Genomic DNA, 248 nt, shown 5'->3' with positions numbered 1-248 from the left:
TATGGTCTCTCCCTGTGGAAACTCTTGCCATTTCGTCCTTTTTCACATTACCTTTTTCCCTTGTTGCTTCATCTATTTTTATTTGTCCTTACTCCTTTTTTACTTTTCTTTTCTTTTCCACTTACCCTGAACTTTTTTTCTCCACTTCATTTTTTTTCTTTCCCATTCTCAATTCTTTGTCTCAATCCAATTCCTTTTCCCTCTCCCTTTTTTTCTTTATATATTGTTTTCGTTCTCTCCGTCCACGA

At 35.1% G+C, this 248-nt stretch overlaps 1 protein-coding gene across 1 annotated transcript in view; it reads left to right on the top strand.

The window, feature by feature from the left end:
- Nucleotides 1-248, top strand: part of LOC119581716 — a gene marked incomplete in the record, with an annotated part of 132,029 nt that overhangs the window by 94,066 nt on the left and 37,715 nt on the right.

The sequence above is a fragment of the Penaeus monodon genome, chromosome 15, assembly GCF_015228065.2.
Source record: "Penaeus monodon isolate SGIC_2016 chromosome 15, NSTDA_Pmon_1, whole genome shotgun sequence".
Taxonomy (NCBI): domain Eukaryota; kingdom Metazoa; phylum Arthropoda; class Malacostraca; order Decapoda; family Penaeidae; genus Penaeus; species Penaeus monodon.
The sequence above is the reverse complement of the archived record's forward strand: the minus strand, read 5'-3'. Positions and strand labels throughout refer to the sequence as shown.